The 10,584-nt window shown below is 33.3% G+C and overlaps 1 non-coding gene across 1 annotated transcript; it reads right to left on the reverse strand.

The window, feature by feature from the left end:
* Window positions 1-10,131: 10,131 nt before the first annotated feature.
* Window positions 10,132-10,267, reverse strand: LOC126007838 (small nucleolar RNA SNORA51). The gene has a single exon (XR_007495318.1). It is a non-coding gene; the product is annotated as a small nucleolar RNA SNORA51 (small nucleolar RNA).
* Window positions 10,268-10,584: the final 317 nt, after the last annotated feature.

A 10,584-nucleotide genomic window follows, 5' to 3' on the forward strand; every position in this document is an offset into this window, starting at 1 on the left:
TCTGCTCCTCAATTTGTGAGGCAGAACAAGATGGTTCAAGTTATGTGGTTCTGTTTGGAGGAAAGAAATAAAGGGGGGGGGGCAAAAATCATACAAGCAAAAATATGTGAGAAGTGCTTATAAAGGCTTAATAAATATCAATTTAAGAGAAGAAAGGGAAAAACATAAAAGAATACAAAAACAACAACAACAAAAGATCTCAAAAAGCACCACAGCAATAAAGACAGCAACCAAATAATAACCGCAGTCCCAAAATAAAAACAAAACAAAGCCCCCCACAAAGAAGAAAACAACAACAATAACAAAAAATTAATTTGTGCTTCTTTTATTTTTTTTTTTTGCATAGTTACAGTAAATACTGGGGAGATCAGAAAGGGAATTTCCTTGGCCTAAGAGATACAGGATTTCTCCACTTTTCTGAGTATAGAGACAGGAGTAACTCCTGAGTGCTGCGGGTTGGGACCTCCCCCACAAAAAAAAGCTATGTGTTACCCATGGTTAACAGAACTAATTTTACACCAGAGGCATTTAGAAGTTCAGCAAATACTGAAAATTACCTTCTATGTACCTGACAACATTTCAAAAGAATTCAATTTTGGAATACAAAGCAGTTCTTCTATATAATCTAATATGGAGATAGAATTATCTAACCTCTTGTTTAATTTGTATCTATAAAAGCATACATACATATACATATAACCCATTTTATAAAACAAATTTAAATAGTAAATTAATGGCCTTTATCTATTAAACATTTCCAAGAATTAAAACAAAAATAATTTTATTTTGTTCTGTTTTTGTTTTGGGGTCACACCTGGAGATGCTAGGGGTTTCTCCTGGCTCTGCACTCAAAATCGCTCCTGGCAGGCTTGGGGGATCATATGGGATGCCAGGATTCAAACCACCATCTGTCCTGCATCAACTGTATGTAAGGAAAATGTCCCACTGTTGTGCTATCTCACCGGCCCTAGAACAGAAAACAATTTAAAATTCTTTGAATATTAACTTCATTGTCTATTAAAATTAATAATTAAACCAAATAACATTCCAATGTACTAGCACATGTCTCAAAGAGGTCCTTCAGATAATGAAATGACTGCTGATGTTTTATCTTTAGTTTATCTCTTAAAATTTCAAGCTTTATGAGAATGTAATTCCAAATCAATTTATAGAAAGCCACACTAGAAAAACAGAATTAGTTAACATAATTTTTCACTTTAATGTTGCAGTTTGACAACATCCACAAAAATTAACTCAAAATAAAAAGACTTTGATATTAGATCTAAAAGCCAAAAACTATTAAGAGGAAAATATATTTAATACACTCAAAGACCTCAATATCATGGATATACTTGAGGATTGAACTCAACTCTGTTGGCAAGAAAAACAAAAGCAGAAAAGAAAATTTAGGGCTCCATCATAAACATAAAGAACTCACAAAATAAACTATAGGAAGCAAGCAACCCAATTTAAAAAAAAAAGAGAAGAAATATATTCTTCTTCTAAGAAGGAATAAAAATCACCCACAGACACATTTAAAAAATTGACTCTCCTGACTGCAATGTAGGATATGCAGGTTCCAGGATCTTTAATACAGAAACATGATACCAACAACAGAAAATGTGTGAAAAATAAAAGTGTAATGGCACTACAGACAATGACTTGATTGAACAAACTAGTTTGCCTGGAGCCTAGAGTTGGTCTTATGCCAGGAAACTTCAGGGGTAGGGTTTTTCCTTTCCACGTCCCTCATATTTTGGTGGGCCTAGGCAAACAATAATTGCCACTCTAACACCATTTTTACTGTGCTCCTTTGACTCTAATCCTTAAGAAAAGCAACCCACTTAAACTTTTGAGGTTAAATTAAACTAATATGCACGTGAATTGAAATGTAAAAAGTACTTTGCCTTCAATTTTTTTCTTTTTTCTTTTAATTTATTTAAACACCTTAATTACATACATGATTGTGTTTGGGTTTCAGTCATGTAAAGAACACCACCCATCACCAGTGCAACATTCCCATCACCAATGTCCCAAGTCTCCCTCCTCCCCACCCGACCCCCGCCTGTACTCTAGACAGGCTCTCCATTTTCCTCATACATTCTCATTATTAGGACAGTTCAAAATGTAGTTATTTCCCTAACTAAACTCATCACTATTTGTGGTGAGCTTCCTGAGGTGAGCTGGAACTTCCAGCTCTTTTCTCTTTTGTGTCTGAAAATTATTATTACAAGGGTGTCTTTCATTTTTGCCTTCAATTTTTAAGGAGTTACATAAGTTTTATGGCGTTATATTGATTTGTGTGTGGCTAGGAAATATTATGTAAAAACATTTTTTATTTTGGTTTTTGGGTCACACCCAGCTGCACTCAGGGGTTACTCCGGGCTCTGTACTCAGAAATCAATCATGGCAGGCTCGGGGGACCATACGGGACACCGGGATTCGAACCACCATCCTTCCTGGATCTGCTGCATACAAGGCAAATGCCCCACCACTGTGCTATCTCTTCAGCCCTGAAAATATTAATTTTAAGTGTTTGTACCTCTGTATTCATAGCTGCAGTAATCAAAATTACAAGACTTGAAGTGAGTTTTTAATGGTAAACCCAATGAAAAATATATATGTGTGTATGTATATATGTGTGTGTTTGTGTGCACACCACATTATAATAAACCCAAATGATTATTTTTAAAAAAGATTTATTGCCTGAAAGACAGTGAATAGGACATTGGCCTTTCACTAAGCCAATCTGGATTCAATCCTTGCCACCAATATGCTCCCCTGAAATCCATTAGGTGCTGATGCCTGAGTAGAATTAGGATTTAATCCTGGGCACTATCCAGTGTGGTTCCAAAACCAAAATAATTATAATAATAATTAATAATAAAAATATTAGAAACAATAACAATGAATTAAAAGGAGAGAAATTTGTATTAAATGTATCATTTAATTTTCAAATTACAATTGTTATTGAGGTACCATGTTTTACAAGTTTGAAATGGAACTGATTCTACTAAGCAGGATGGAGAAGTTGCAGTGGAAGGTAAAGGTATGGTAAGAGGCCTAGGGACATTGGTCAGGGAATACCAGATCTTTGTTGGTTGGTTGTGGTGAGATGACACTATTTTAGTTAGATCTTGTTTTTTTTTCTTTTCATTTTTTGATCTTATTTTTTTAAATGTGATCATGGTTTCAAATTTAATTTAAGAAAGCATGTTTAATATTGTCATTTACAGAAGATTGTCATAGAGGAATATGAAAACCTTATCATATTTATGGAGTTGATTCTATAGGTAAAGTTAGAAAAATAAGTATTATCTCATAAACTTAAATGGAATATACTCTTTCTATATTCTTTACTATAAGTCTATAAATGGCCTTAAAGAAGTAATACCTTTACCCACAACCTGTACTCCTATGTATTTCTATGCATTCAATATTGGCATTATGCTTTGTATTATTATTTTAAAAAAGCTACTGTATGCTTTGCAAATAAGTCTTTTATATGTGAGCCATGTTAGTGAAATGTAGTGTTCAATAATGTGTTCCAAGATGATGCATTAGCTAAGTTCCTTAGCAAGTATAAAGATTCTCTATAAGTACTTATCTCCTAAGCATGATTTCCTAGCAAGAGATTAATCAAGCATTTGAAATCATGGTAAAAAAAAATCAGGTATACGCATTATTTTGACAAGCCTGTGGGTTATGCAATGTGGTCTGAGGAACTTTTAAAAATAAATGGAGTGCAAAATGCTTTTGAAAAGTTATTTAATTTTCTTCAGATACAGTAATTTAGCTTCTTTCACTAAAGAATAAAGCTGATTAATTATGTTATTATTAAAGTGTTTTCTGATGGAACCAGGAATCAAACCTAGGGAGAGACTTACCATGCAAGCAAGTGTATGATCTCTGACCTACATCCCACCCTCTTTATAATTCCATTTTTATTATTTTGAAAAAAACATTTATTTTCCAAAGAGGCTCTACTGATTTCTCTTCCCACCAAATATGCACAGTATTTTTTCTCTGTCTTTTTCCTATTTTGGCCAAAATATCTTATCTCTTATTTTTTAAATAGTAGGCATTCTATCAGGTGGAAAGTGATATATTTTTTAATTTAATTGTTCCAAGATAATATGAGAAAACACATGTTTTCTGCAAAATCACCTTTATTATCTAAAATGCTTTCATTTCAAAAAATTGCCTATGAAGCCAGTGTTAAACTTTATTGCTTGGTTTTCAAGAAGTCTTTATTCTCACTTTTTTTTTTTTTTTGGTTTGTTAGTTTGTTCTGTATTTAGGAGCTTTAAGCCTGTTATCAAGTGACACCCAGGATTTAATCCTTGTTCTGTGCTCTAGGGCCAATCATGGTGGTCCTACAGAGACCACAAATAGTGACAGGCATCAAACCTAGTAGGATAATGGACATTCAAGTGTCTACCCCTGTACTATCTCTCTGGTCTTGTTCCACCGTAAACCTTCCTCAAACTTTCTTCAATAATTCCTACCCTCCAATCTGAATAAACTTTTACAGTTATGATCCTACAAATCCTTGGCTTATATCTGTGTTTATAGAGAACAACACTGGATCTAGAATATGCTGTGAACTCAGTTTATATGTTCTAAATAAAACTCCTAACAAATCCTAAAGCAAACAACTTCTTTGTACTAGAGTAATAGTATAGTGGGTAGGGTGCTTGCCTTGCATGAAGCTAAGCTGGCACTACATATTGTCCCGTGACTATATATTGTGATCCTTGAGAATAGATCCAAGAATAAAACCTGAACACTGCTGGGTGTGGCCCAAAGAAACAAACCAAACAAAAATAATAAATCAGAAGTAACACCTTCTTATTTGTGGGCACTTTCGCTATAATACTGAAAGTAGACTAAGTCTACAGTCTATAATAATAATAAATATATAATGATTTATTTATATAATTTAATATATGAAATACTTGCATAATAATTATTAAATTACTTTTTGTGATATAAGCTATTTATTGAGCATGTATGAAAATAATGTATTTTATAGTCTTCTGCTTAAGAAATTTGCAGTGGGAAAAGCAAAAACAATTTCAATAGAGTAAGAAACAAATGAACACAATTTTCAAAGGGAATATAAAAAAAGAATAAAGGAAGAGATTAATGCGTACATGAGATAATAATAAAAATGCAAAGAATACTCAGAGCTTCATGTACTGTAATCTTCTATTTAGTGTCTTTTATTGGTTGGCTATATGATTGTCAGTCTCTCACACTAAAGCTACAATTCTGAAGAAGATCTTTTCAGCTAGCTTTCCTTTATATATTCTGTAACTAATATATTGCCTTAAATTAAATATCACCAAAATATACATTATTAAACTGTGAATAGAGGAGATTTGTAGTGATCAGAAATGTAATCTTTTTTGTGCACTTAGGAGAGGTTGTGAGTGATGAGGGCCAGCCAACAAAGAAAAGTTTGAAACAAATATCCATAAAGATTTGAGTCTATTCTGAATGCAAAGAGAAAGCCTCTAAATAGATAAAGAAATGACAATTTTGTCTGTCATAATTTTTCTTTTGGCACTGGTAATAAAATTAATTTAAAAGTATGAGCATACTGAAAAACCTATTCTTGGAGGTCATTTTGTCTAATCCAGACTGAATTGAAACTAATATACTGATATGGAAATAAGGGATCGATTCTAGAAATATTAAAGTATATGAATGTAGACTGATAAGATTTTATTAGATAATATTTAGGTATACTTTAGAATCATAATTTTAATCTCATAGGTTTATACAATGTGCAAATTCTCAGTTGCATAAGAGTAGAAGTACCAGAATGTAGTTGCCATATTATATTTTAGAAACAGATTTACTGTGATTATCCATTGTTGTCATGATAAATAGGTGCAATGGGGCATATATATAAAAAGAATTAAATATAATATTAATGAGAAGTACATTAAATATAAATTAAATGTATTAAATACAATTAAATATTAAAATATAGATATAATTAAATAGAAAGAATCATGCTATAGATAAATTATAAATAACCATAAGTGTTATTTATTCATATGGTCAAGAAAGTATTATCAAATAATATTTCATTAATAAGATGCATTTGTAAAATGCATTACATAGATCATTTCAGACTGCAATGTATAAAAGTAAAATATACACTTAATAGGAAGAAAACCACACCATACTTTCCAAAAATGACAATACAGCTTTCAAATGTTCAAATCTACTCTTGTTTTTAGGTAAAAATGTAAAAGCATCAAGAACAAGAAACATTGTAAAATGATATTGTACTTAGGAAGAAAACTATGGAAACAGCTATATTCTGTAATATAATTTAAGAATCTTTATATATAATTTATTGAGATGATTTTGATTTACCAGTGTGAATGTGTGTGTCAATGTTTGTGCCTTTTCAAAGTACATAATGACACATCACACACCATCCAAGAATTAATATCCCTGCACCTCTGTCCATAAGCCCTTTCCCTTTTGCTTCTCCCCATCAATCCTGTTGTCATAGACTAAGAAATTGCTGATTCTCTTTTTTTCTTTGTTTAAAGCCATATATTAGTGAACTTATCAACTATCTGTCCTTTTATTTTTTCTTTATTTATTTGAATAATACATTTATTTAAAAAAAATAAATTCAGATGATAAAAAATAATGTCTTTATTTAAGCTCCATGATTATATACATGATTATAGTTGGGTTTTAGTCGTAAAAAGAACACCCCCCCCCTTCATCAGTGCAAAATTTCCACCACCAAAGCCCTGTCTCCATCCTCCCCACCCCCTGCTTGTATTCAAGACAGGAATTCTACTTTATTCACTTATTAACATTGTCATGATAGTTGTTAGTGTATCCATTCAACACTCTTTGTGGTGAGCTTCACAGCGTGAGCTGGTCCTTCCAGCCCTTATTTCTATTGTCTCTGGGCATTATTACATTAATGTCTATTTTCCTTAAAACACATAGATGAATAAGAATATTCTGTATCTTGGGGCTGGAGAGATAGCATGGAGGTAAGGCATTTGCCTTGCATGCAGAAGGACGGCGGTTCAAATCCCGGCATCCCGTATGGTTCCCTGAAGCCTGCCAGGAGCAATTTCTGAGCATAGAGCCAGGAGTAACCCCTGAGCACTGCTGGGTGTGACCCAAAAACCAAACAGACAAACAAAAACAAACAAACAAAAATAATATTCTGTGTATTTCTCCCTCCTTCTGACATTATTCACTCAGCATAATAGTTTCCATGTTCATCTATGTATAGGATAATTTTATGACTTCATCTCTCCTGATGACTGCATATATTACATTGTGTATATGTACCAGTTTCTTTATCCATTTATATGTTGAAGGGCATCTTAATTGTTTCCAGATTCTGGCTATTTGTAAATAGCATTGCAATAAATATAGGTGTGAGGAAAGTATTTTTGTATTGTGCTTTTGTGCTCACAGGGTATATCCCTAGAAATGGTATAGCTGGATCATATGGGAGCTCAGTTTTCCAGTTTTTCCAGTTTTTTAAGGACTATTTAAGGACTATTCCCACCAGCAGTGAATGAGAGTTCTTTGTGACGAGTGCCAATCTCTGTGGCATGAGATGGTACCTCATTGTTGTTTTGATTTGCATCTCTCTGGTGATTAGTGATGTGAAGTATTTTTTTCATGTGCCTTTTGGCCATTTGTATTTTTTCTTTGAGAGTCTGTTCATTTCTTCTCCCCATTTTTTGATGGGATTAGATTTTTTTTCTGATTAAGTTTTGTCAGTAACTTGTATATCTAAGATATTAGCCCTTTATCTAAAGGGAATTGGGTGAATAGTTGTCCCATTCTGTGGGTGGCTATTGTATCCTACTCTCTTATTTCCTTTGAGGTGCAGAAGCTTCTCAGCATAATATAGTCCCATCTGTTTATCTCTGTTTATACTTTTTTGGAGAGTGATGTTTTCTCCTTGAAGATACCTTTATTTTCAATGCATGGAGTGTTTTACCTACATGTTCTATATACCTTATGATTTCAAGACTGATAACAAGGTCATTAATTCATTTGGATTTGACTTTTGTGCATTGTGTTAAATGGAGGTTTGAATTAGGCATTTTTGCATGTAGCTGATCAGTTGCCTCAGTACTACTTGTTGAAGCAACTTCTCTTGCTCCATTTTGCATTTCTTGTCTCTTTATCAAAGTTTAGTTGATTGTATTGTTAGTTGATTATCTGGGGAAAATTCTCTGAATACTCAAGTTTCTCTGAATACTAAATACTCGACTCACTCTCTTCCATGGTCAAACCAGGATGATCTAGTATATCTAAACAGACCCATAACTACTGAGGAAATTAAAATGGAAATCAAAAAGTCTTCCCAAAAACAAAAGCCTAGGTCCAATGAATTCCCTAAAGAATTCTTTCAAAGTTTTCAAGAGGAAGTACTACCAATACTTTTCAGGCTCTTTCATAAAATTGAAGAAACAGAAACACTCGCAATTAGTTTTCATGAAGCTAACATCCAATGAATTCCCTAAAGAATTCTTTCAAAGTTTTCAAGAGGAAGTACTACCAATACTTTTCAGGCTCTTTCATAAAATTGAAGAAACAGAAACACTCGCAATTAGTTTTCATGAAGCTAACAGACCAATATTCCTGATGAAACATATCCAAAGATCCTCAACAAAATTCTGGAAAATAGAATTTATTGTTTCATTATGGTCATACACCAAACCAAGTAGGTTTTATTTCATGAATGCAAGGATGGTTTAACATCCATATATCAATCAACATAATACACCTTATCAACAAAAAGAAAAATAAAAAACATATGATCATATCAACAGATGCAGAGATAAGGTCCAACAACTATTCTTGATAAAACTGTCTTTAAGATGGGAATGGAAGAAAATCTTATCAATATAGTCAAGGCTTGGGGCTGGAGCAATAGTACAGCAATAGGGTGTTAGCCTTGCACATGGCTGACCCAGGACAGATTTTGGTTCAATCCCCGGAGTCCCATTTGGTGCCCAATGCCAGGAGTGATTTCTGAGCTCATAGCAAGAAGTAACCCCTGAGCTTCACCGATTGTGGCCCCAAACCAATATATATATAATATATGTATATATACACATATATATGTGTGTATACATATATATTGGCATTGGCAAGTATATATAACCATTGGCAAATATTATTTTCAGTAGAGATATATTAAAAACACTCCTCTATATTTGGTACAAAAAAGGCTGTTCTCTCTTACCACTCTAATTCAACATAGTGCTGGAAGTTCTTGCCATTGCAATTAGGCAAGAAAAAGATATCAAGGGCATACAGATAAAAGAAGTCAAGCTCTCACAGTTTGCAAATGACATGATACTATATTCAGAAAACCCTAAAGACTTTACAAAAAAAGATTCATATAGCAAAGTGGCAGGCTACAAAATTAACACACAAATATCAATGACCTTCTTATACACCAAAAATGATAGAGAAGAAATGGACATTAAAAGAAATCCCATTCACATTAGTGTCACACAAACTCAAACATCTTGGAGTCAACTACAGATGTGAAGGTCCTATACAAAGAACACTACAGAACCCTGGTTTAAGAAATAATAAAAAAAAAAAAACACAAGGAAATGGAAACACATACCCTTCTAATAGACTGGGAGGGTTAACATTATTAAAATGGCAATAGACCCCAAAGCATTGTACAGATTTAATGCAATCTCCTAAGGAAACTTATGTTATTCTTCAAAGAAGTGGATCAAACACTCCTGAAATACATTTGGAACAATAAACACCCACAAATAGCTAGAGCAACCCTTGGGAAAAGGAATATGGAAGGCATCAATTTTCCCAACTTTAAATTATTAAAACAGCATAGTATTGGAATAAAGATACTCAGATAAGTGGAATACATTGATTATCTGTCCTTTTCTTCTGACTTACTTTGCTTAGCTAGATACTATCTTAGTTATGTCTATGTCATAGAAAAAAGCAAGGTTTTTATTTTTGTTTGTTTGTTTTCTTAATAGAAGGGTAACACCAGTATGTACATATCCTACAATATCCTCAGCCACTTAACTGTCATTGGTTACTTGATTTTTATCCAGATCATGGCTTTTTTTTTGTCCCCCCCCCATTCAGAATACAGACCAGGCAAAGGTCCTGGGTTGATGTGTATACGGGGTGCATTTACTGTACCTCCTCTTTCTATACAGTCAGTGTAAAGAACACAGCCTGTGGTAAGCATTGGGAGGCCTTATCTTTTCTTTTCTTATTTTTTGATTTATATGTATATATATGTATATATTATATATATAGACCCCTTCACCAGTGCAACATTCCCATGACCAATATCCCAAGTGTCCTTCCTCCCCACCCCACACCGTCCTGTACTCTAGACAGGCTTTCTTCTTCCCTCATTCAGTCACATTTTGTTATAATAGTTCTCAGTGTAATTATTTCTGTGACTGCACTAAGCAATCCTTGTGGTGAGTTTCATGTCAGGAGCTGGACCCTCCAGTCCTCCTCTACTTTGTCTCTGAGAATCATTACACAAATGTTTTTCACTTTTCT

Source organism: Suncus etruscus, chromosome 4, assembly GCF_024139225.1.
Source record: "Suncus etruscus isolate mSunEtr1 chromosome 4, mSunEtr1.pri.cur, whole genome shotgun sequence".
Taxonomy (NCBI): Eukaryota; Metazoa; Chordata; class Mammalia; order Eulipotyphla; family Soricidae; genus Suncus; species Suncus etruscus.